This window comes from Ambystoma mexicanum, chromosome 6q (assembly GCF_040938575.1).
Source record: "Ambystoma mexicanum isolate Mex_15411 chromosome 6q, UKY_AmexF1_1, whole genome shotgun sequence".
Classification (NCBI taxonomy): domain Eukaryota; kingdom Metazoa; phylum Chordata; class Amphibia; order Caudata; family Ambystomatidae; genus Ambystoma; species Ambystoma mexicanum.
This window is the reverse complement of record NC_090937.1, coordinates 1458891094-1458917938: the sequence shown is the minus strand read 5'-3', so window position 1 is coordinate 1458917938 and position 26845 is coordinate 1458891094. Positions and strand designations below refer to the sequence as shown.

The 26845-nt window shown below is 42.4% G+C and overlaps 1 long non-coding RNA gene across 1 annotated transcript in view; it reads left to right on the top strand.

The window, feature by feature from the left end:
- The first annotated feature begins 18239 nt into the window (after nucleotides 1-18239).
- Nucleotides 18240-26845, top strand: part of LOC138515633 (uncharacterized) — a 118360-nt gene continuing 109754 nt past the window's right edge. The window contains exon 1 of the long non-coding RNA XR_011282122.1: nucleotides 18240-18326. This is a non-coding gene — a long non-coding RNA (uncharacterized lncRNA). The remainder of the gene's footprint in view (nucleotides 18327-26845) is intronic.

Genomic DNA, 26845 nt, shown 5'->3' with positions numbered 1-26845 from the left:
TGGTGAGTCCACTCACCTCTCACAAATAACTTATGTAAGAAGTGCTCTCTGGCTATTTTCATGTCTACTAAGGTCGTCATTCTAGAGATTTGAGTTCCTTCCTGACTTACAGAAGTTTGTATTTTATTTTTGCAAAACAGACCTTTTCCTTAGAGCGTTCCTTTGAGGAGTGCTACAGCGTAACACAGCGTGGTGATCCGACCGGATATGTGTATCTGGTCAGCTGGCACGCTGTATTAATCTGCACAAATGGTAGATCTAACCCAAACGTCCCGCTCGAGCCCCCAATTTGTAAGAGGATTCAATTCAACACTACAGCTAAGTCAATGCCTAGTCTGGGATACTGAATGGAAACCCTTATTGATATATCTTTATGTCTAGTTCATGCGTTCTGGATGACTACCCCTATATAACACCCCTCTCTTGGAATCCCCCTGACGCCACTGAGCCAAGAAGTAGTTCTGTTTTGCAAGTTTAAAGGTTTATTTGATAATTTAAACAATATATATATATATATATCACGCTTTATAATAAATTAATAATTGAATATCACACTGAATCTGAGCAGTAATCAATAATGGATAGTCTGGCACTAGCACACTTGTGAATAGGAACAGAAGAATAAGGTGGTAGAGAATGCTTTATATAAGTTCAGATGGATGCAATGTTGAATGAAAGGCAGTACAGAAAATACTCAATATGATTTCAACAAAACAATGTAATCACTTTTCTCTGGCAATCCCCTCCCCCCTTTATGCAATGCAAGGAAATGGAAGGAAAGCACACAGTTCTCAGAAATGCAATCAAATGTTATTCAGTTCACCCCAGCAAGCTTAGACTACAGAAGTTGGAAACACAGGCCCAAAATGCTTTTATATGTGCTTGCAATGAAGTGAAAAATATGCTAAAATGCTTTTAATTCCCTCTAGAGGTTCAGGGTGAGTGGTATCTATTTAATATTAGTCCAGGCTCACTCTAGCAATGATTCAGGGATGGTTCTTAAGAGGCAAACGAATTTTTAGCAAGGAAACTGCTGTTTTCACACGTGGAGAAATTTGCAAATCGTGGCAAATTCGCGAGTGCATTTTTCGCGATTGCGGCAAAAGTGCATGGAATAAGAATGCGGTTCTAGGTTCGTTGAAAAGCCAAGATTCTAAGCTTTCAGAGGAAAGTTACTGCAAGTCTCTAAGACAAACGGTCACGGAGATATGAGCGATATGGTGAAGGTTGTTTTTCGGATTTTAAATTTTAAAAGTTCAAAGTAACAAGTGACAGCTAGCAACTAGAAATGACAAGTGACAGCTATACAAATGACAGGTGACAGTTAGGAGGCAGTTCTACTTATATTAAAATAGATTGAATTATATTATTTTAACTAAGAGATTGGTTCTGCACAGTTCTGCTAGGTACTCACACTATATTCTTGAATTAGAATGGGCCTCACCACGGATCTGGTCAGGTTTTAGACTGGACTCTGGTCTGGTCTCTGCACTTCACAGTGATCTGGGTCAGCTCTCTGGTTCTGCTAACAGTGGTCTGGGTCAGCTCTGCTCTCTCTCTGGGTACAGCACTGCTTCTGGATCTTTCTGCACAGCTTTCTCTGGAGATTGATGGATTTGAAGTACCACCCAGTACCACTCCATTCCTGGGTGGTACTGGCCTATGAGCCCCATGCTTCTGGCTGGATAGTAATCTGCCATCCCTGTGGCCCGGTCCTCATGTGCGCCAGGGGACATGGGGGTGGCAGAGTCCAGGGACTGAGAGAGATAAAGGCCTCTGGTACTAGGGCTCCTGAGGTTATGCTCAGGAGTTTCCCTTTCCCAGCGAACCTGGTCTCTATCCGCCCCTGCTCCCTGTTGCAATGCAAAAGCCTGCGCCTTCAGTTTGAAGTCTGGATCTCTGGATGTGGTATGGTCCGGCAGAGCGCGTTGCAGCAAATGGAATTGAATGTCTCTATCTGTCCTGACTGTCTGCTTTTATGTGTTTTGAAGATGGGTGTGTGTGCAGCATCACTAGGCTCTACCCCTCTCCACTTATCACTGGCCACTTCATCCTCTTCCCCTTGATTGGGGGAATGAAATAAAGTGTCATCATGATGAGATCTGTTTATGGTACAGAGAACCCACCCCTGTCAAATTACACACAATCTATATTTTGACCCAAAAGACATATTTGCACAGGTACACATTTGTTTAAAATTACATGCACCCATCACATATCACAGGAGGTATACCCTGTCCAAATCTGCTCTTCCTGGGAGCCTGCTTTCAGAAATGGCAACATATTTCACTTTTTGGTCAGTTTACCAATATCAGATTCTTACTCAAATTTATACACATGTGCGCAAGGAGTATGGACATTACTTGATGAAGTGTCAGATTTTTAACATGCATACAATTTAAGTAATACCCTCTTAACTGCTAGTTTGCCCCCAGATCATGCCACTGGTTCTAAAAACCTCTTAAAATGTGGGCAGAAAAATCACAACAATTATGGTATCATTTAAATAATTATGACAAGTCCGTACTATGAGTTATTCATCTTTTTCTAAAACCATATTCTGGCTACAGGGGTGTGGTTTCCCCCCAGCACAAGGTTGAATTTCTGGTTTTCCAGTTCTGCCAAGCCAGCTTGCTCTCACAGGCAGTGCTCCTCCCCTTTCCTTCCAGGAGGAAGCCACTTTTTACGGCCCCCATAATAAAACATTTGCCTGAGTCAGGACAGGGCTTTGTTCAATTTCCTGCAGAGCCCAGGTAATTCAATCAGGGAAGTGTCATATCCCTTTTGCTGGGAGCAGCAAAAGGGCAGCTAGGCCTGGGAACACAGCTGTTGTGCAAGTCTCATCTCCTGTCGGGGGTAGCTGGTGGGCAGAATTCAGTTCCTTAAGCCAGGCTTCAGATAAAATGTCACTTTTTGTTACCCAGTTTAAGTCAAGACAATGTTTACATATGCAGCTAGAATGCTGATTCTAAGTTTAAAACTATGACATTTAAACAATTGCAACCTATGTGACACTCAAAAGTAGGTCACTCATTTCTTTTAAACATTTAGATTTTTAGTGTCTTTCAGTCCACATTTACTTAAACTGCTGAAATCCACAACTCAGCCAGTCTTGTTATAAACCTTCAAGTCACTTCAGAATATAACTTTAGATTGTATCCACCTCTCAGTAAGTCTTTCTTTGGCCTGCCTTGGGTTCATTTATTCAGTTTTACACAAAAAAGAAAAAAGTCTGGTGTTGTTTTAAACCGCCGGCTTTCTGATAGTGGTGAGTACTGGTAATGCAACCATTTTTGGGATTTAAGAAAATGAATTCCCCACAATTCTAGGTTGCTTTTGGCAATCAGCATTGCCATTCCCAATGGTTTCAGGCTACTGTGTGGGTAGTCCAATGGTGGTTTTAGGCAGTGCCCTTCTGTGCCCATAACATCGGCAAAAATGAGTGGCAGCCTATTCTTCATGCATTTCCCTGTGCGTTTTCTGGGAAGCTCTGGCCATCATGATGTTTTCCATGGCAGTACTGTACAGTTTTTGAGGTAGGGCTCGGATGCATGGGTAAAAACATCCCACACCCAATGTACACACCATTTGGGTCTATTTTATCAAAATCCAAAGTTTGCAGAAGCACATACACTTCTGAAATATGTGTTCATTCCATGGGATGTACAGTCAATTAATATACCTCCCCTCAATACTTTCCCAAATAAGAGGGGGTGGGATTTAATCTATTCACCTTTAGAATATACCTCCCCTCAAATGTACATTTCCCATTACCATTATACTCAAATAGGAATGTATTATCTTTGGCTGAGTCACAAACAGGGACTGATTCAAGTTTCTCTGATCATCAGTCAGCAAGATGAACCAGCTTTCTTCCACATCCTGGTTCTTGTCCTCTTGTATTGAGCCTGTCTTCTATCTTTTGTACCGAGGAAAGCCTGGGATTGAACTCCATATAAGCCCTTTTCACAGTGGTCTGCCAGCAATCCAGAATTAGTACAAAGAAAATCAAGCTATTCTATTCTCCTTTCTGTTGTTGTCAATTCTTCTTTCTACTTCTTTCCATCAATCCTTCAGTCCTTAAATGTGTGGGTTGTATTTTTATAGATTAACAACCACTGTCTTTATTTTATCCAGTCAGTCAATGTAATTGGACATTGTTCCAAAAGTGGCATCACACTAAACCACATTAAAACATCCCTTTGTGCTCTTTTGGCATATTAGTGAAGAGGGCAGTCCATTGGAGTAACATTCTAAAGCCAGTTTCCCCTCCCATTTGTTGTCATGTTTTCTAGGATATTTTACATTACACAATTGAGAATTTCTAAAACATGATGTTCCACACATGATTAAAGTGCTAATTAGTTTGTCAGATTCTCATACTCACCCAAATGATGCTAGTCTTATCTCAACACGACATTTGATGTTCGTGTGACAGATATTTTCTTTTTATTCTCTGATACTTTAACTCAAAGATTCTAGTCCCATCTCAGAATATTGGGTTTGCTGGCATCGGTGCTAGGCTATATGATCCCTGATGTGCATCTTTCCTGTGCAGAAATATTTCCATTAATATATTTAGCATAATTAAACAAATACCATCAACATATCGTTTTACATTCAACTGGTAGAGATTTTTACTCTTAACTATTTGTTTTTAAAAGTAAGTTGCTACAACAATCCTTTCAAAATATATTAAGTAGAATATGATCCCATATGTAAGATTTAAAGATGTATGTATTGTCCTTAATTAACAAAACATTAAATAGTAGTTTAATTCCCTAGCCTGGAAATGGTCATATGGTGGCAGTCCTTTAGAGCTGGGCCACTTATGACACCTAAGGGATCTGTTGTGAGCAGGATCTTTCAAATTAGGATGCTCAGAACCAAATATTGACACAGGTTTTGGCCTCTTACATGATTATACCATTTGGCTGTCACAGATGCTAGATTCCCTGCCTCTGCAAGCATAAATGGAGTCCTTAACGGAAGGCTGGTTTGCTGAAAGTTGCTGATGATCTGGGCAGGTCCCGTGCAAGCCCAGGTTTCAGAATGTATTTCTACAGTTTTAGAGAATTCTTAGACAGACCAAGTGAAACATGGAAACTGCTAATGACCATCATTTGATTAATTACCAAGGCCTCTTTTTCAGAACAAAGAGAGCATTCAATCCTTTGGTGCAAGGACTGTCATACATTTTATAGCCCATCCTCCGGTCCTTGGTTTCAGTTCTTTGGGGAAAACCTCTTCTCAGCACTGTTGTTGGGGTCAGAGAAAATGCCATTTTGCTTTTTCCAATGTAGCTGGCTACATGTGTCACATGTAACATAAGAGGTCACATTCTTTCCCACATTATATTGTGTTCTTTAAACAGGAGCATTATCACAATTTTGCAATCAGGCTCCTATCAATAACAATACACTGCAAGTCTCTGTATGTTTCATTATATAGAACTGATTCTCAGTCCTGTGAAGAGGAAAGCAGAAATAATGTAGGCCTCAATTTGATTTTTATCCCAGATTAACTATCCTCCATTTAATGAATATTGCTGTAAACTTTCATGTAACAGAACATATTTCATTTGGTTCTTTTCATTTGCTGTGGACCAATATATTTTGTTGTAGGTGGGATGCTGACATCACAATAACTCCGTGCATGCGTTTCTTTCAAATGCTTTGCACAGAATGAAGCTCATATATTTATTTTTCAATGTAGAATTTCCATTTGCATCCTATCCTTTTGTGTAAGTTTCCCAACATGCCCCATCAACCGGGTAAGAACAAGATTTGGCTCTGCTCCACCAATGGTATTTTAAATAAACAGCATGTTTAAGATCTGTGTCATTTATATTTGATACATTTTTGTTTTAATGTATTCCCTGCAGGAGAAAAAAATAGGCACTGCAAACCGGTAAAGGCTTTTAGTATTTGGTACATTTTCATTATTTGTTTTTTGTTTATTCCGTGCTGTTTTAGCATATATATAGTTAATAATGTTTTTATTATGTCTTGTTTTTTTTGTACAGTACAGGAGTTCCGCATCATGTGTCTTGAGGCAGTGCTGCAGTAGAGACTCTACTTTTTTCCCATTGCAGACCTACAACTACATGTCCCAGAATGCCACCAGCATAAGCTACCACCAACCAGATGTTGCAATGTCACAAGATTCAGGGAAATATTTATTTGGTTTGAAAACTTCAAAATATATAAGACCGAAGGGTGCAGGGGTGTTAGGCTCCCACAGTAGGCTTTAGCTGTTTTCGTTCTGGAGGTTCCTGTCGTGGAAGCACAGGAACACCAGGCCATACCCCCTTTCAATACAAACCGCTCCCTGGCCCGCTAGGTCAGAAGCCCACGGGGCCTAAGGGTACGGGGTGTTTGGCTCCCACAGGGGGCTGCAGCTGTTTTCTTTCTGGAGGTTGTTGTCATGGAAGCACTGGGGCACCAGGCCATTCCCCCTTTCAAGAACAACTGCTCCATGGCCAGCTGGTGCCAAAGCCTGCGGGGACCTACAGGGCCTGGGGTGTTTGGCTCCCACAGGGGGTGTTCAGTGACTGAAGGAGATGTCCACCTTTGCCTCACTCATTACAACAGAAGAAAACCGTGGACTGAACCTGCGAGGAATGAGGACAGTGAGGAGTGTGAAATGGAGGTGGAACTCTAATTGATCTTGACTGGCCTCTCACATTTGAATGCCATACGTAGACTCAGTATCAATCTACACCCTTTCCTAACAACATTGATTTGGACATCGACATGGCAATGATAGCAGTGGCTCCAGAGGTTGTGGTTTCGCCCCCCATTACCCCTCCTGAACCCCCCGAAGCTTGTCGATATTACGCCAAGGAATGTGAAAAATTCTAGCAGTTAAACGGAAGTCGATGCCTGTTGTGAATGCAGATGCTGAGTCAGGTGGCGGCAATTCCAGGGGCAATAGCCTGGTAATCTTAATGGGCGAAGCATATAATTTGATTAAATAAATCAACCATTTCCTTGGGAGTACCTCGATCACTCTGGGGTAAAATGTCGATGCTAACGGTGAACATTCCAAAATAGACTACACTGTCGAGGGGAATCCCGGTTGGCATGACAAAGGGCTAGGAACAGCCTGTGAAGCAATGATGTGCACTCAAGGAAGGGGGCTGACTGAAGATGATGTTCCCATGGGGTCCTGTGAACCATCAACAGTGCCACATACTAATGCAACTGCTGGCCTCTTTACTACTACTTCTACCACCCTATACTGCTCTGAGAAGTGCCTTTTAGAGCCCCCACAGAAACTGCTCCAGGTGAATTGCTTCAATAACTCTGCTTTTGCTGCTCCTGCTACAACAACTACCATCCTAGTGCCCACAGCAGCCACCATCCCTTTAGACATAACACCCAAACCCCCTGGCATAGACCCACAGGGTAAAAGCCTCTGACATCAACGCCCAGCTCCCCAATAACCACAGAAACATGGGCCAATGAAACTGCAGGTGTATGTGATCTGTTGACCGTGAAAGTGTATGCCCGAGAGGCCAATTCCCATCTGCTTATTTCCATCAGAAACATTTTATACTCCTGTTCCAGTCTCCGCAGTCAAGGATACAGCCCATTGTTGTAATTGTTCATTGCTTCTGCATGAACTAGCGGCCCTAAAGAAGCTGTTATTACCGGAAATAGTTCACGAAGAGGTAGCCGAGGTGACCAAAAGTAAGGCACTAACAACAGGGACCCTGTAACCTTAATGAAGGACCCCCCTAGTGTCCCGAGTTTGGATGTGACTCAGTCTATCGAAAGTGATTCTGAGGTGCCCATTGAGGTGGTATCTGTAAATGGGACTCGGGCCAGGTTGATGTTGGCACTAACCCCATGTCTAACCCCGCCCTGGCAGAAAGCGTGCAATCATTCTGGCAGCAGATCCATAGGGAGGTGGCCCAAGGGGGCCAGTTTTGTAAGAGGGGTGGAAGGTTGGGGGGAAGAGCTACTGAAGTTGGGCATAGAGGACCCTCTGACACGTTACCTTACAGCATTTTCAATTTACAGAGCGGGAGTAATTTATGCATAAGGTTCCTAAATGTCCTAGGGGTAAAGCCGAACCTAGAGACTCACTTACAAACGAATGTATGCATTGGTTGAGGTTAGTATATGGATGTCTTCATGATTTAATCCGCATTGAGCTAAGGGACCAAAGAATGGTGAGTGACCCGTTAGGAATCGGAGCGCGTTGACGCCCAAAGTCCAACAGTCTGATCACAATCAGTGATTCTCATCTCTTTAACACTGTTCATGCCACAAGTGTCAGGTGTATTGACCCACGTTTGAGTCATTAAGCTGCAACATTTGGTGCTGTGGGCTTAGAAAATCCAAGATGGCCAAAAAGCCCACATGTGCGCCAAAATCCAGTAGAACCTCGCAGTTTGTGCGCACACCAAAATGGTCGCCTAACCTTCCACCCACCAGTGCGAGCGTGATGGGCCAGGGGTGCCATGAGTGGAATGTGTGCCAAAGGAAAAACAGCAGTGCCCGTTAGCATAAAAAGCCCATTGAAATCACCTTGGTTTCTCTGAATGCAAGCTCAAAATGCCTATTTCAAACATTGCAGGATATTCAAAAATCTCACTGAACACCAGCAGACATTTGGCAGAATGAGGTTTTGTGTGCATACCAAATCTGGAAAGAAAAAGAGCCCAAAACAATGTTCATAACAAAACTGGCTGAGCTGTGGAGGTCAGCAGCTTAAGTTAAACTGAACTGAAAACCACTAAAATCGAAATGTTTAAATTAAATGAGGGACCTACTTTTGAGTGTCACATAGTTTGTAACTGTTGAAATGTCATAGTTTTGAACTTAGAATCAGCATTCTAGCTGCATGTGTAAAAATTGTCATTTTGATTTGAATGTAGAAAACTGGGTTAATGAAACTGGATTCTGCCTGACAACTACCCCCAACAGGAGTTGAAACTGGATCAACATCTGTGTTCCCAGGCCTGGCTGCATTTTGCTGCCCCCACAAAAAGGAGGTGACACCTCTCTGATTGAATTACCTGGGGACTGCAGGAAACTGAACAATGGACTCAGGCAAATGTTATATTGGGGGGGCCGTAAAGTGGCTTCCTCTTGGGAGAAGTGGGAGGAGAAGTGCCTGTGAGAGCCAGCTGAGCTTGGGGGAAGTGGATAAACCAGTTCTTCCACCATGTGATGTGGGAAGCCACACCCCTTTTTGACCAGGGCATAAGTTTAAATGATAGATAACTCATAGTGCGGACTGGTCAAAATTATATAAGTAATATCATTATGCTTGTGATTTTTCTGTGCACGTTTTAAGAGGCGTTAGGACCCTGTGGTGTATTCTGGGGTTTTGCTAGCGGAAAATAGGGTCTCACTCCAAATGTCTGCATGTTAAAAATCTGACACTTCAGCAATTAATGTCCATACTCCTTGCGCACATGTGTGTAATTTTTGGTAAATGTCCGATATTGGTAAACCAGTCAAAAAGCGCAAAATGTTGTCCTTTTTTAATGCAAGCCCCCAGGAAGATCAGAGGCGGACAAGCATGGACCATAAGGAATATATAATGTGTACATGTAATTTCAACAAATTGTGTATCTGGGAAATATGTATTTGAATCAAATATAGATTTGTGGGCAAATTGACCAGGGGAGGATCCTCTGACCTATAAGCAGACCTCATCATGATGACAATCCATTTCCTTCCCCCAATCATGGGAGAGGGGAGAATTGGGCCAATGACAAGTAGAGAGGGGCAGGCTCAGTTATGCCACGCACACACCCACTTCCAAAACACATAAAAAGAGACTGCTGGGACAGGTAGAGACATTCAATCCCCTTTGCTGCGGAGCGTGCTGACCGACGACTTCACATCCAGAGATCCAACACTTAAACTTCCAAGCTAAACAGAGACTACAGAACTTTGAACCAAGAAGGCCCTCTGCAAGCAAAAGTATTATCATCAGGCCTTCAGAATCCAGCAAACCTAACCAAACTATTCAACAGCCGGGCGAGCTGTCTGAATTCTTTGCCAAGAACTGTTGCCAGTACCCAGAAAACAGTGTTACATCCAGAATCCACTTGATCCGGACCGGAAAGCAGAGCAGTATCCAGAACCAGAGGCCGCTGTATCCAGAGAGGCTAGACCAGCAGAACAGAGCTGACCCAGACGCTGTGAGCAGAACCGCCCGAAGTCCAGCCCAGTTTACCAGATCCGTGACGAGGCCCATTCATTTCAAAATTAGGAGTGAGTATCCGCCAGAACTGTGCAGAACCCAATCTCTTAGTTAAAATATTCTAATCCAAACTATTTTAACTTAATTAGAACAGCCTCCTAGAAATCATGTCATGTGTCATTTTTAAAGCTGCACAACTGTCACCTGTCAATTGTGCAGCTGCAAGCTGTCACCTGTCATTTTGAGTTTACTTCAAATCCGAAAATCTACCTTTATTAAATCGTCCGTATCTCTGGAACCGTTTGGACTAGGAACGTAATGTTCAAGCTGTGATTCTAGGCTTTCCAACGAACCTAGAACCGACTTCCTACTCCCTATACTTTTTCCGCAATCGCGATTTACGCACTCACGAAATTTACCGCGATTAGCGATTTTGGCTCAATTTCTCCACTTGTCAAAATAGCAGCTCCATTCTTTCCTTTGTTAAAATCCATTTGCAACCTGGTAATAACTCATAGAGCATTGCTAAAGTGAGCCTGAACTAATACCAACAAGCATCTCTCACTCACCCTGAATCTCTAGAGGGAATTAAAATCAGTTAGCACATTTTCCCATCCATTGCCATCACATTTGAAAGCATTTTGGGCCTTGTTTCAAACTTCTACCTGTTTCCTCTAAGCTTGCTGGGGGGGAACTGAGTTCTGTATTGTATTTGATTGTATTCCTGAAGACTGTGTGTGTTACTTACATCTCCTTGCATTGCATATAGGGGGGTGAATTGCCACCAGGGGAAAAGTGAACAAATTATCTCTTGTGAAACCATATCAGTTTATTTTCTGTACTGCATTTATTCCACCTTGCATTTCCTTGAAACCATAAAGCATTTCAGCTACCTCATCCTTTATACTACTCCTAAGTAATCAAGTGTACCACTGTAACATTACCCATTGTGGATCCACATCATATGTCTAAGTGTACTATCAGATATTAATTTGTTATAAAAGTGTGACACATATATATTGTTTAATTTTTCAAATAAAACTTTTAATTTGCAAAACAAACCTACTTCTTGTCTCAGTGGGGTCAGGGGGATTCTAAGTGGGGGGTGTTATACAAGGGTTGTCATCCAGAGTACTGAACTGGATATAAAAATACATCAATAAGGGTTTTCCTCAGCATCCCAGACTAGTCATTGACTTAGTTTGCAAAGGTAGCGGGCGCCCCTCTCTCGACAGAACAAGGCCTGATAACCTGTTCAGTGGTTATTAACCACTTGAGAGTTCGCAGCCACTGCTTTTACTCACTGTGCCTTTCACAGATGGGAAATATCCATTTGCATATCAGTCTTTGTCCTGCCCAGGGGCAGTCCAGCACCGAAATGCAATGGCAATTCCAACCTGAACGAGAGTACCACCAGCAACCCCATACACGTGTTTCACCCTTGTTGGGGATCATCAGTGAGGTGAAGCTGATGCCTCTCTAAGCACAGTGAGAGGGAGACCACGTCTGGTTGCCCCCAGGAGACCTAGGGTTACCAATCCCAAGTTCCTTGAAATTTAGTTTGCAAAGGTAGCGGGCGCCCCTCTCTCGACAGAACAAGGCCTGATAACCTGTTCAGTGGTTATTAACCACTTGAGAGTTCGCAGCTACTGCTTTTACTCACTGTGCCTTTCACAGATGGGAAATATCCATTTGCATATCAGTCTTTGTCCTGGGGTTGCTGGTGGTACTCTCGTTCAGGTTGGAATTACCATTGCATTTCGGTGCTAGACTGCCCCTGGGCAGGACAAAGACTGATATGCAAATGGATATTTCCCATCTGTGAAAGGCACAGTGAGTAAAAGCAGTGGCTGCGAACTCTCAAGTGGTTAATAACCACTGAACAGGTTATCAGGCCTTGTTCTGTCGAGAGAGGGGCGCCCGCTACCTTTGCAAACTAAATTTCAAGGAACCTGGGATTGGTAACCCTAGGTCTCCTGGGGGCAACCAGACGTGGTCTCCCTCTCACTGTGCTTAGAGAGGCATCAGCTTCACCTCACTGATGATCCCCAACAAGGGTGAAACACGTGTATGGGGTTGCTGGCGGTACTCTCGTTCAGGTTGGAATTGCCATTGCATTTCGGTGCTGGACTGCCCCTGGGCAGGACAAAGACTGATATGCAAATGGATATTTCCCATCTGTGAAAGGCACAGTGAGTAAAATCAGTGGCTGCGAACTCTCAAGTGGTTAATAACCACTGAACAGGTTATCAGGCCTTGTTCTGTCGAGAGAGGGGCGCCCGCTACCTTTGCAAACTAGTCATTGACTTAGCTGTAGTGTTGATTGAATATCGCTTACACAAGGCATGTGTCCCTACTGGGCATTGTGCCTCAGCTCTTGATTCTATCAGGAGCTAACATAGTCCCACTGGGCTCAACACTAATGGGTTTGTTTAACAGACATGGTAGCACTCCCAAAATCCATAGACGGCATAAAACACCTGCCGATGCAGCTGTGGATAGACTTGGCTGGGGCTGGGCATTGTGCTGAGTGTCGTTTTTGAGACATGAGGACCTCCTGGGATCGAGTGATTATTTTTGTAAACATTGTGTGTATTGTTATGATGTATATATGCACTTTGATGGTCTTATGGCCGAATAACATTAAACTGACATATATACATATATATATATATATATATATATATATATATATATATATATATACCAAAAAATGTATGGTGGGTTTAAAAAAGCTTGAAAAATCCGTTTTAGCTGAAATGTGAAAATAGGATTGCCTTTTTGAGCCAAGTCACGTATTCCACAACACCACTTAGTAGCCAGCACTGGAAGCTCACCTCCAGTTCTGAGCCACATCAGCAAGGCATTTTGGGTATGGAAATTCAAACCTTTTTCTCCAGGAAATTCTCTTTGCTGACGTGGCTCAGTACTGGAGGCTTCAGTTCAGCCAAACTCCAACCAAGCTGAATTCACCCTTATATGCAGAAGCACACTTTTTTAAAAGCTGCATCTCTCTTTCTTGCACATGATCTGCTCCAATGCTGAGGTCGCTAATGATACCATAAGTAATGTCATATGTGATATCATCAGTGATGTCCTTTGTGATGTCATCAGTGTGCTCAGGGGCTGCACAATGGGGGCCTCATAGTTAAGGTGGTGAAGCTTACAGCACCTGCCATATGTCAAAGGTTTTATGGTGTTAAATCGACACCTTAACGTCAGTTCAACTAAAGTTTGTTCACCAAATTTTAAGGGTTTTGTTTTGTTTCAGCCTTACCGTTGCATCAAGTACATTTTCTTTTCACTAAATGTCAAGGGTTTTGTGGCACTGAACATTATCACCTTACCTGTCCCTTAACTAAAGTCTTTTCACTGAATTTAAAGTGTTTTGTTATACTATAGCTCCCACCATTTTTAAGTCTATCTTTTTTCTTACCTGATATCATATACTCTGTTCACAATATCTGTTCTTGAGCTATGCAACATCAAGTACTTAATTTAGTTTGTTGTCCACTAAATTGGAAGGAATTAGTAATGGTGTTTTGTGATGGGGACGAGCGAGTTGGGGTTATTGGGAGACTGTGATGAGGAAGACTAAAGTTGTGTAGTTGGGGAATGAGATGAAGAAGAGTGAGGTGAGGTTGTTTGGAACTGTGACAAGGAAGAGTGAGGTGTGATAGTTGGGGACTGTGGTGAGGAAGAGTGGGTTGGTACACAAATATACCTTACACATTAATAACATAGATCTCCTTTTAAGGTTTACCTATAAATATGATTTTTATTTTAAAAAATAATACTCTGAACAAGATCTACGAAAGAAATGGGATGAGGAAGAGGGGCATGCAGATGTGAGATCCAGATTCATGTATAGTATCTATAGAAATCAGTAAACACTGTATTAATTTAAAATTATTCCCATGTAGTGAAAATATTACTCATAATATGTGCAATCCAAGCTTTATGTTTTTATATCCACTTTAACCGCACATCACAAATCTAGATCTAATAGCCATACAGTCCTCTTACTCGTCCCAGTGCTTTATTGGATCATTTAATATAAAAATAAAAGGTACTTTCTCAGCACATCCAAATTACATGCACATTTCAAAATCTTTCCTGTTTTCATTAGTACTAATTTCGGAACACTTGTGCATGAGTTTCATATATTGTTTAGAGTATAGGTCTTTCAGTATTGAGATTGAAGAAAAGAGGCGATATATGAAGACACCATGGGCCCGATTCCTGACATTTTTTGCACAGTTCAAAGTGACTTTGCACTGCCCACACAAATCCTGATTCATGGAACTGTGCACAATTTATTTTTGCAGTGTAAAGTCATTTTGTACTGCAAACATTACTTTGTACTGACTTTGCACTGCAAAAATACACTTCACACAGTTCAATGAATCAGATTTTGTGTTGGCAGTGCAAAGTCACTTTTCAGCAGTGCAAACTTACTTTGATCCGTGCAAACAATTCCATGAATCGGGTCCTCTGTCTATCAAAAAACAGATAAAATAATGATTTCAAAGTGTATTCACATTCTATCCTCCACCCAAAACCATTGAGCAGTAATTCACTTCGAGAACCACACCTACACCATTGAAATAAAAAACTGCATTTCAGTAAAAATTGAGAAAAAAAAGGACTTTCGTGCTCAACTTCAAGATTCGAACCACTACGTGAGCAGCATTAAAATTCAACATTTGTGTCCCAAATTCGAGATTCACCAGAATATTCATATAAGGAAAAGCATATATTCAACATTAGTAAAAATAAGTATTTTCCGCAGCTGATCTACTCAACAACCAAATTGGCAGTGAACATATTCTAAAATCCTTAATATAAAAAGAAGAAAAACAGACTCAATTCTTTCAAAATCATAATTCACGGTATGCCATTCGGGAGCTGATTCATTCATAGACATACAGATCGCGATATACTCAAGAAAACCTTACACTTTCTTATAGCTTTGGAGACAAACTCATAGTCACAGTGCAAACTTTGACTGTGCTATTTGTCCAAAGAGCACTTTCACCTACTCAAACATTTTCATTTTGAGTTCTCCCTCTGTTGTACTTTGTTTTCTGTTGGTTAGTTTTATATTCATTTTAGTTTTTATTCACTTTTTAAGAAGTATTTTATCCTTTTTGTTTTCATTATTGTTTTTTATTCTTTTTATTTTTTATTATTTTCTGTCGATGGTGACCTCCAGCGATGAAGGTATTAGCCTAGTCACTGTCCCTAAAGACCCAGAAGACATTGAGTGGGTAGAGCATCCAGATCCACCCAATATTACAGCTGCAGGACTTTCGTACCTTCCCTATGCTAGCAGTACTTCAAGGCCCCTAAAGACACTCGGCTGTTAGAGTTTGGGAAGGGACAGTTCACATTTTGTGGCGAGGTGCACAGGAGAGGATTCTCTATGGTTCCTGTGTAGAGCCTGAGCACAACGTTTGTCAATTACCAGAATCATTACCACTGGCAGCAAGTGGACAAATGTTTCAGGAGCAGGTTCCAGCAACAGGCAATCTGCCCTGGTTGCAATGCCCTGCAACCCACCGCCGGACCTGCAATGCCACATGCCACAGAGGAAGCAGACCACCACCACAAACTGCATCATCCTCTGGACCTCGCTCATCGACTTCATCTGGTGCCAATCATATAAAATAATGCGATTTATCTCTGTGCACACTGCCTTTTTCCCAAAGCTGACAACACTAATCTATCTCCTTTATGCCCCTTACATCCTCCCATCAAACAAATCAAACATTAAACAATCCTAAAATCAACTTTTAAAACTTCTGTACAAATCCGGACTTCTAGAATCAGTATGAAGAGAACACTGAATCAAGAAGCATTCCCACAAATCATGTGAAAACCTCATCCAATCAAAATAAACCACAATGTAACCAAGGCGTGACAGTGAACGTGTCTCAGTAACGCACTTTATAGTCACAAAACCAACAGTTCTCGATCTCAATACACTAGCCCCATATATATATATATATATAAATCTTAGATTAACTCATCTTTCCCTAACTAGCAACCACAGTGATCACCATATTTCAATGTATCAGAGTTTTTGAATATGCCGCTTCTCGATCATGGTAAAACACTGGAGAAAAACCATATAAAACGTAGCTATGCCCAAATCCCAAACCTTCACCAATCATCCTTCCTCAACGTGCCCATATCCTGCGTGGCCTCAAAACTCTGTAATTAGCACCCTTTACATCATTTTAAAGCACTTTCCAAGGTAGATTCAGAACTTGATTCTCAGATCACGTAATTGCAGGCTTTCGAAACTGAAAATGGTTGCCAAGCGCAATGCATCATGGGAGGTATGACTAACTTTTTGGCTTCAGGGGCATCCCGCTCTGCAACAAATAAAAGAAAAAAAACTGGATGGGTTTGTGCCAAAACAAGAAAAGATTTCCTTTGAGCGCTTCGTGCCCATTTGGTGCAAATCCGCACACGTGAGAAAAGATTGGATATTTTCTGTGGGAAAATGTATAGAAATGTTTTTGGACACTTTATGTCTTTTGAACAGTGACACAGATTTGCACAAAATTCCAGGCCTTTGGGTGCAGGGCCCTAATATATGAAAATAAATCACCAATAATAAGTTTCACCATAACCATAGAGCGGTAATATATAGCAATTCATAAATTACACAGGATCACTTGTTATAATTACCAAACAATCCCTCACTGTGCTAATCTCACGAGGTCCATTATATCACATAAACTCGAGCTCATCCACCATCCTCAGGATGTAGGGAAAAACCATATTTCCCTACACTCTGATTTACAATCGATACAATATACACCCCCAAACACTGCAACGGTAAGATTGTTTTGGCAGGTGATTCCACTACACTGATATCTTGAGGTTAGTAGAAAATCTGTATGGGCCACTTCTAAGAGTGTATAAATCCGGAATCACCAACTCATCCGGTCTTTCATTTTCCGGTTGTTCCAGATTGTTCCAAAATAATTCCAATGATCATTTACCGCAGCCCCCGGTTGAATGTCACCTAATCGTAGCCAGGGACGTCAAGAGGTCTCCCTAGCGACCTCTAAAAAAAAGAAGAAAAAAAAACACTTTTTTTTTTTTGTTTTTTTTTTGTAATGCAAGCTCCTGGGCTGTGGCCAGCACCATGTGGCTCTTTACGTCTGGAGTGCTGGCCTTCTTGTTCAGGCTCCTTAAAAAAAAAAGAAGAAAATTAATAACAGGAGTGCCACAAGTCTAACACTTTCAGCACTGACCGTAAATAAGAAAGATTAGGAATATCAAATAATGTGTCTTTCTGGAATTCTATATGATAATTGCTAGACTCATTAAAGGTTTATTTCAGGCACACTTCAGGGGGTGAGTCACTGAATTAGTCCGTTCTTAAAAACGTCAACTCAGCCTTTCATCCTTCTGAGGTCGATAAATGAGTACCAACACAAGTTGGGTGATATTGGGTGTATATTTTTTCTATTTAAAGCGCTTAAGCACAAGTGCTATATAATAAAACATTATCATTTGGTCATGGACGCCTGCTTGCATTCACAGTAATTTGGTAATATGGGCCTATACACACTGATATTAACGATACATATGGCGATCCATTCTAGCATGAAATGTACATCACATTATAGTGATATCGTAACCATATTTTCCGTAGTGTACAATGCTATGTGATGCCACTTCCGGTTTTCTCAACAGGTGAAAGGTTGTATTCCATTGCTTCCCGCAATATCACTTTGTGCTGGGGTTAACTGACATCACTTCCGCTACCCCTGGCATTTTGGTGAAATGACCACCCTGATCGTAGCATACGATATATTCATGAAAACCTATTTAATTTGCATGAATCGTATTACAGTGCAACATATTTGTGTCACCTGATCCTCTTTGATAGAAATAAAACACCACCTTCAAATACGCTTTGCAGGCTGCATGTCACAATGCATTCGAATGGAATCAGGCTGCTCATTATCTCAGGCTAATGTGAGGCGTAGTCCTTTGGAATGCATTCGTTTTACGCCTGTATGAAAACCCCTACATAAAATGAAGTGCTCTCCTGAGATGGAGGATGAAAGAGAAGCGGATATGCTAGCTCCGCTCTGCTGCCCTTCTATGCCTGCAGATGACTCCAAAATGAGCAGGTGCAGTAAATAAAAGCTTAAAAGCAATTTTACGCTTTCCTGTTCTGCAACGCTCACTTTAGAAATGACCCTGAGAATGTTTTGAGTCTCTCATTTGGAGGGTTTTGTTTTTAAATTACTTTTTGGGTAGATTGCACATAACATAGATGCTCCCAACCCAGAGGTCCACAGGGAAGTGGCACAATATTGGTTGATATAAAAGATAATTCAAAGACAGATTTCTCCACAGAGGAATTGCCAAATCAAGTAAATCAAAGATATGATATGATATGGCATTTGTAACGCGCCTATACACAAGTGTTTCAAGGCGCAACGAGGCAGGGAGGGGGGAACAAGGGGAGACAGACAACGATCCTACTAGGCCAGGTGTCATTCAGATCGCGCAAGTGCATGGGTAGGGGGGACGGGAAAAGTGCAAAGGGGAAAGGGAGAGGGGAAAGTGCAGTACAGGGTTAGTAATGAACAAGATAAATAATAAGGGCCAGCTGGTGGCAAGTGCAAGATAAGTGCAGACAAGTGCTGGGAAGGCGGGCTGTAGGGATACAGAGACAGTCCCGCAGTGCAGGGGTTGCCAGGAAGGCAGTGCAGGGGAGAGTGGCTGGGCCAAGGACCGAGATTGGTGAGTGGCCCAGTTGCTGATTCAGTACAGTTTTAGTGATTTAGCAGGGGAGAGGGAGAGAGAAAGCAGAAGCAAAGAGGAAGGTTTTGAGGTGCTTCCGGAACCGGAGATGGTTCTCCTCAAGTTTCAGGGAGGCAGGAAGGCTGTTCCAGAGGGAGGCCCCTAGGTGAAAAACGTGGCCTATGTTTTCATGACTTGTAAAGCGCAGCTTTCACACAGTGCAGGTCTCTTGTGCACAAGTCTCACTGGTGTCACTCATCTTGTGTAGTGCATGCCGGTAAACTAGCTCAGCGGGTTGAGCGCTTGCTGCTGCAATCTGAACATGATCTGCAGGTCAAAGGTTCGAATCCCGGCAAGGCCACCTCAGCCTTTCATCCTTTCCGAGTTCGATAAATGTAGAGGCCGCCAATGACCTCTGCCTTAATGCCAGTAAGACTGAGATTCTACTCATCGGCACACCCAACCTTCTCCTTCCCTGCTGCTCTCTGGCTAGCCTCTCTTGGCCCTCTTCCTGCTCTGACCTGCAAGGCTAAAAACCTCGGGGGTCATCTTCGATGCCACACTCTCTTTCTCTCCTCACATCTCCGACATCTCTAAGAAGTCACACTACCAGCTGCACCTCCTCAGAGGTATTCTTCCTTCCCCCAGAAGCTCACTGTCTCCAGAGCCCTGGTTCTCTCTAGGCTGGACTATTGTAACAGCCTCTATATCTCTAAATCTGCCTGCCTCTAACCTCTGCCCTCTGCAACTCATCCAGAACAGGACTGCGAGACTTGTCCTAGGCCTCAAGCCCAGGGATCGTATCTCTCCAGGACTGAAATCTCTGCACTGGCTCCCAGTGGCTGCGAACATTAAGTTCAAAACCCTCTGCATTGTCCACAAGGCCTTCTGGGGCCTGGAGCCGCAATACCTTTAACTCTCTCTTCCTAAATATCTTCCTTCTCAAGCTCTTCGCTCATCCGCATCCAACTCTCTCAGGGTCAATCGCTTCTCCAAGCAATGAGTTGGTGGGAGATCTCTCTCTACTGCAGGGGCCTCCCTCTGGAACAGCCTTCCTGCCTCCCTGAAACTCGAGGAGAACCATCTCTGGTTCAGGAAGCACCTCAAAACCTTCCTCTTTGCTTCTGCCTTCTCTCCCCCTCTCCCCTGCTGAAATACTGGCTGATACTGCACTGGTTACTTGGCTACCCTCCTGATCTCGGGCCCAGGCCCCGCCAGTTGCACACCTACACTGCCTCCCTGGCAACCCCTGCACCTAGGGACTGTTTTCTGTATCCTTTACAGTCCCCCCACAAGCACTTATGTTCCCCCTCCCTTGCCTCGTCGCGCCTTGAAACACTTGTCAATAGGCGCGTTATAAATGTCATATCACATCATATAAAATATGTGCTCTGTAAAGCGCTTTGGATTAAGGCGCTATATAAATAATACATCATTATTATAAGGATGATGTCTACTACTGTGGTATCCTAATGAGTAAGCCGTCGATTGTGGTCTGGGGGACACCAGGGAGAAGCGTAATTATCAACAGAGTGTTAACATAAGGGGATCGGGACATGGGCAATTGTGTAACGCTGCAGCGGTAGGGAATGCAGGCTGCAGTTAAGTGAGGTGAGTGGGGGAGTGGTGTGGGAGTGTGAGTGTATTTGCGCAGCAGAGACAAGGGATTCAGATATCCCTTGATCCTAAAAGGTTGTGGGAGAGTGGGAAGAAAGGCAGGGAGTGACCTTGCCGGGAGCAGGTTTTAGCTGGCAACCCTGTGCAATGTTGCACTTTGGAGGGACATTCAGATATTGCAATATTGGTGCCCCATGCCTCTTGCTTCATGCAGACGCTGTACACTCATTCCATATTTCCTTGTGTCTCCCACTGGGTATGGGCGCTAGAGGCAATACACACTGCATCCCGCACCTCTGTACCCCCTATGCCATCCAGCACTGAAGACTGTGGGGAGGATGGCAGTCTCATCTAGTATGGGCATCCTATCGGACCATGTGGCACAGAGAAAATCTAGCATGCTGTCTGCCTGCACATGGGGTGAAATAACTAATGAGTCCATGAGGTCTTGGTCATTCATTGAATTAGAAGCAAGTACAGACCAATCTCTTTTATGCTCCTCCCACACTATTAAACACTGCCATTGGTCCTTGGCTTAAGGCATCTATCGTTGGTGCCTACTTTCAAAGGGAGGGGCTAATGGCCGCATTGGCATTGTCTGCGACTGAGGTCTGTTATAAAAATTATAAATTAGCTGCACGGATGATTATACACATTTCAATATAATGTTTTATTGAACAATCCTACTGGACCTTAAGAGTTTGCTATTCTCTTAAGGCCTTCCCACGGTTGCCATTCTGTTTTCTGATGCCAATGAACCTTATGTATAATACTCGCAAAGGTGCTGTAAATCTTTTAACCAGCGCCTTGATGCCCCTGGGTTTAGTGTGCTTAACAAATGCAAACATAAATAAATAAATAAATACGTAAATAAATAAATAAATATTTCTGGACAGGTAGTGGTGGCTTTACAAACTAGTTGTGAAGCTTAATAGATAGCCATAACAAGGATAATGGGATGGTACTATTCCTAGTGGTAAGCCACATGTGCAGACTTTGAAACGTTTGCCAATCTATGCATTGCCAACTCAGATTAAAGCTAGGTAAGGATTTCCTTACTTTTCAACCTTAAACTAACCAGGCTGTTCTCAGCGTAACCTCTAACATCAAATTCAGCAATAAGTTGTTAGCACCGAGATGCATTTTGGTGAATTAGGCGCTATACAAGCAGAACAAACGGGAGAATGAAAATATATGTGCTTAGCTGGAAAAACATAGTGAATGCAGATCTCACACTAGGGTTCATTTTAATACGCCACGTTCCTTAGGCAAGTACCTTGAAAGAATGTTGGGGTACAAAATGTAGTGTCACCTGTAGAAGTTTCATATCAAAGCAATATTTCCATGTCATAATGGGGCAACACCTGCATTGCTTTTATTAGAACGTTGGTGTGATTAGGCATGATACCTTTATTGAGCGTTGCCACTAGGACATGGGGTGGAAAATGCTTACAATTCTGGGGGTCCCAATCTCGAATTCTCTACCTACCACTTCCAACTCCAGTCATCTAACAGGGTGCCAGATTCATGGAAGTGTTTTATAATGGCCCAATCCCATTGGAAAACGTTCGATGAATCAGGCCCCTGTTTTGACAGCAAGTAAAAATGGCATCTATTTGAATATGTTTCATTGCCATTTCGTAGTCCCAGATTTCTTGACCTTGTTGTTTGAATATTCTTCTGTTTATGGATTGTTTTAATGTCTTTAAATTGTTTGCTAATTGTCACCCCTGTAAATGTTTGCGAGCCATGGACCAGATTACAGAAACTTTGCAAGATATTAGCACTAGGGCAAACTTTGCCCTTGTGCAAAAATGCTTTAAAATGATAGGTTTCTGCTTTAGGGTAAACTTTGGTGTAGTGCTAATGTTGCACCATTTCTGTAATCTGGCCCCACAAGGCTACTTTGTGGTTGTGCGAACCTAATAAATGCATGCATTAATTAAGTGCTTGTTTTTTCATTCAGTATTCCGAATTAAAGTATCCCTAACATGAAGGTTTAGATCCCTCTCTTTTTATCTAGTGACGCCAAACTACTAAATGCTCACAGTAGAGCTGTATCCCATAGATGTCACATATTGGTGGCAGCATGAGAGGGCCATTTACCTCTGACAATCAATGTAAGTACTGCTGCAGAATGTACACCCCTTTTCTCCTCAGAGTAACTCTCCCCACTTCAACATGTGTCCGAGCTCTCTCTCTCTTTCTCTCTCTCTCCCTCTCTCTCCTCTCTCTCTCTCTCTCTCTCTTTCTTTCCTGAACTTTTTTAATACTTATAGCAGCAATAGCAGACAGGGCCCTTGCTCTTCTCTGATCTCCACCCCGCCCTCATGGTAGTAGACATCTGTACCATTCCACATGTAGTTTATATTTTGCTCTTTCAAGTCACTGCAGTTTAACACCGAGGTAGGACATTTTCTGCTCTCTGTCCTCCATAATCTCCCTATTTCTTGGAGTGCACATCTCTGTACTGTGGGGATGTTTAGGTCCTCTACGTTGAGCCAAAGAGATCTGACGAAGTACCAATTCTGCCCTAGATGTTTGTATGAGCTTGGCATTGCACACTGTCTTCATTCTGGATAGGCACTGAAAGTGTTACCTCAACATTTTCAAATACATCTGGAAAATCCATTAAATTAACATTCACACTATTACTGTTATCAAAGCAGTTGTAGTGAAGATCCTCCCTGGAGGGTATCAATCAGTGGATCATGGCTACTTTTTTCTCTTTGTCTTACTGAAAAGTATGAGATCAGGTTCCAGTTGCCTCCTTGTATTATGATGTGTTATGTGATGGAGAAAACTCTGTTATGCTGCAGGTGATCCCTTTCGGAGTATCTGAAAGGAGTCTGCCATTAGCAAATAGAAAACCTCGTTCTCAGAGGTGTGGCAGTATTAGTTGCCAGTGTGTACTCCGATGAGCATGGCATTGCGCGGGTGCAGTAATAGCAATGACTGTATCATCTCCCGCTAGTAGTACATGCCACAGAGCCAGTACTTTACTTTCACATTAAAGTCCCTACTACTGCATTCAATGGGTGTATACTTTGTTGAGTATAACATAGGATCACACTGTTAAGGCCATGCATTTTCAAAAATAAAATAAAATGACATCCCTCTATTATTACTGTACTCTCTATTTCATTTTGATCTTAAGCCCTAAAAAACAACCATTGTGACAAGGGGAAGGGTCTGTGTCTCTTGGAACATCAGAACATTAAACTCTTTCATTTAGATAAGAAATTCATCACCTGCTAAATTGTTTTGTAAACCTGAAATATTCCATGGCATTCTGGGTTTTAACCCCATACAGAGTTGAGCTCAGAATTCTTCTTCATACCTAGATATGTCGATTTCCAATCCCTACTTCCCATCCTTCCACTGCCAATCATTATTTCCCAATTAACCTAAGATGCCATAAATATTTGTACAGTGAATAGTTGCTAGTAATCGCAATAAGACTAGATTTGTGTTCCTGTGATGCACTAATCAGAAAAAACATGTTTGTGGTTCTTGATTTACATACTCTATCCAAGGTTCAGATAGGTATTAGCTAAGGGCTTCATGGTTGACTGTATGAAAGTTAAATCAGACAAAGGACTTAGGAGTCGTATTGGAAATGGTGATTTCCCTATCCATTGTCCTCGATGATAAAAAGAAAAATAACAAACTCTCGGGCACATATATCATCCGAAATAACACTACCAGTCCCCTTTATGATCGCAGTCATTTTATGGCCTTTATGGCTACATTTACAGCATGACTCATCTCTCCCCTCTAGGGGGGTCATCAGAGTTCACAGACCCCCCTTTTGCGCTTACTGCACAACTAATCTAGCAACCAAACTACTTTAACTTTCTATACCACTTTACATTCCCTGATTAACCTGTTTTTTGTTTGAACAGGGAATTGTATTCTAATTTGCCCCTGACTATGGTCAATTCCTGCTTTTCCTTTGTGCAGGTAAACCATCTAACTTTTTCATTTTATTTTTACAAAACACACAAATCATGATTTATGTGGGTTTGCAACAACTTCACCAGCTTCTGCTGCAGCATTTCACTTTCTTGCTGCATTTCTAGCTGGACAAAAGCGGGGATGAGGTTGTGGCCAGACCGAAAAGAGGAGGTGAGCTGGATCGTCGGTTTTGTATTACCACAGCTCCTGGTTGACGACAGCACTGCATGCAACACTAGATTACCCCTGCCGATAGAAGAGAAAATACTGTGAGACATACTGTGGTGGTAATGTAAGTTCGTTCAGATAATTTCTTGTTAACTGCACATAAAACATCTCCCTTATTACACTTGGTGGCTGTTTAATGGGCCACATCAAATGCTTCTTTGTCTCTATTATACACCGCCTGTAACACCTGCAAGCTCTTGGTCACATCTGTTACACGTCTTACTGCCGTTTCTACTTCCTCCCAATCCTAAACCTCTGTGCACCAGTTTCGGCCACCCTTTTAGAAACTCCACATACTCCTTCACCATCCTCCGCTCTGTAGCTGGCCAGAAACAGTAAACTGCTTAGTACCCGTATGGATAGTAAAATGCAGATATGATTCTGGCAAAGCTGTCAATTCTAAACACTGATCCTTTCCTCGAAACAAACTTCTCCCTACCAAACTATATCCTGCTCCTTTGTCTTCCCAACACGCTCTATTTCCATCCAAAACTATTTGACCCTCACTCAATCTGCTCAAGCATTGCAACGGTGCGGGCTGTAAAGGCCATTGCTCCCAATTTGAAGCAATAATACAATGGTCACGTTAGTTGGTTTTGTTGAGGCAGGCAATCATTTTGGGCTAGTGAGACATGTTTTCCTCTCCTTCTATTATTTAAATAAAAGCATTCGGACAAACTACCTACCTGCATCTGTCTCCTTATTCCGGCCCCTCACACACTCTGATTGTACTAGCAGTTCCTTCACTTTACCTACACCTAAACAGAGATCTTCCAGCTCACAAAGCCCTGACACCACCAATGTGTGCATAGCAATGCGTAGATTTACCAAGTCGGGAGCAATCCTTCTATTAACACCCAGTTCTCTCTGTGCTGTCACCACTGTGGTTACTGTCCATTGTTTATACCAATAGATGATTCTATAAATCGTTTTGTTTCTCAGAATGGCAATAATATATTAGATCTGAAACTTGTGAAGGCTCTGGATACAATACAATCAGTGTTGTAGTTACAGTAGTAGGTATTTTAGTAGTTGTGCTTGTTTCTTTATTTCTAAGGTTAGGTTGGGGCCTCACTGTGGGATCCTCCCATTTGGAGTGGAGGGCTTTCAAATAATCTTCCTCACTCATCCAATTTGGTAGAGCCTAACAGGGAGATGGGACAACCCCACTGGACATTCCGCTGGCTGTGGTATAAATCCCAATCAAAGATCTACCCCACATTTCCATGATCCATTTAGATCACAAGTTCCCCTTTGCCAATGTATGATCCATTGCTTCTTAAACCACGGCCAGACCCTGACATCAGCTGATGTCACAACATTAGTCATGTGTTTCATGGTTAGAACAGTTTGTACAACAGAGTCACGTTCTCCTAACACTATATTAGTGCAAGCAAATACAAATAAACACATCAGCTAGCTAATAGAAACTGCACTGCTGGGTTTCCTGCCATTTGCAGTGACTCACATGCATCCATGTCAGGTGCCTGTAAACCTTCACATCTGGCTACAGGTGAGCAGAATGATGTAGGGCCCTTTCCACCTGAGGGTCAGTGCAGTCTTTCTTGGATGAACTTTTCTCAGGACACTGTCACTGGGCCGTGGGGAATGGAAATGACTTTGGGAGAGTCTGGTTCCCTTGGCAGGGCAGCTTGAACCTGATTGTGAATGAGACTGACAGATACATTAATGTCTTGACATATTCCAGCAGTCGATCATCGGTTAATTGCAAATGATCTGGTACAGTTTTCACTGGTGGTGCTATAGGCAATCTCGTAGGCCTTCCATAAAGGATTTCATACAGACTTAACCCAGTTTTCTTGGCTGGTGTACTCCTCATGCTATACAGAACTAGTGGGAGGGCTTCTGGCCATTTCAACACTGTTTCCTGACATAACTTGACAATTTATTTTTCAAAATCCCATTTTGTCTCTCTACTGCCCCTGCTGACTGTTGGTGGTGAGGGCAATGCAAATTATGTTGAACCTTCAATGTGGACAACAGCACTTTAATGATGTTATTGACAAAGTGAGTTCCCTGATAGATGTTAATGCATACAGGTTTCTCACATCTGGGAACAAATTCCCAAATCAGTATT